The 630-nt window shown below is 50.0% G+C and overlaps 1 non-coding gene across 1 annotated transcript; it reads right to left on the bottom strand.

Moving 5' to 3' along the window:
- Positions 1-107, bottom strand: LOC120680403. The gene has a single exon (XR_005677668.1). It is a non-coding gene; the product is annotated as a small nucleolar RNA R71 (small nucleolar RNA).
- Between the last annotated feature and the right edge of the window lie 523 nt (positions 108-630).

Genomic DNA, 630 nt, shown 5'->3' with positions numbered 1-630 from the left:
GCCCTCCAGGATAGAATCTCCGGTATTCAGCAACTACCGGATGAGACCATCCCAGAGGCCTGGGAGCGTCTGCAGGAATACATTCAGGCATGCCCACACCATGGCATGGAGGAGTGGCTGATTATCCAGAACTTCTTCTATGGCCTGAATTAGCAAGCCAAGGGCCACATAGATGCAGCAGCAGTGGTTCCTTCCTCTCTCTCGATGTTGCGGGAGCGAAGACAATTATTGACAAGATAGCCTCCAATCAGAGTTGGAGAGGTGACATGCAGCCAACCCGTCCGAGGGGCGTGCATCAGATCGACAGTGTCGATATGCTGGCTGCCAAGATGGATCTTCTCATGAAGAAACTAGAGTCTCCGCACATGGAGGCTAACTAGGTCTCGGAGTCTCGGATGACATGTGAAACATGTGGTGAGACTGGGCACTCGAGCACGTCATGTCCCCTTACTCAAGAGGACGCGAACTTCGTTGGCACCAACAACAATAATCCCAACTCGGGATTCCGTCCTCAGCAATGTTGGAATGCAAAGCCCAACCTCCCCTTCGGAAATCAGCAAGGTATTAACTTTAATAACAATTTTCAGCCTTCTTTAAAAGACCTAGTTTATGGCCAGAAGCAAATAAATG

This window comes from Panicum virgatum, chromosome 6N, assembly GCF_016808335.1.
Source record: "Panicum virgatum strain AP13 chromosome 6N, P.virgatum_v5, whole genome shotgun sequence".
Classification (NCBI taxonomy): Eukaryota; Viridiplantae; Streptophyta; class Magnoliopsida; order Poales; family Poaceae; genus Panicum; species Panicum virgatum.
This window is presented reverse-complemented; position numbering and strand designations above follow the sequence as displayed.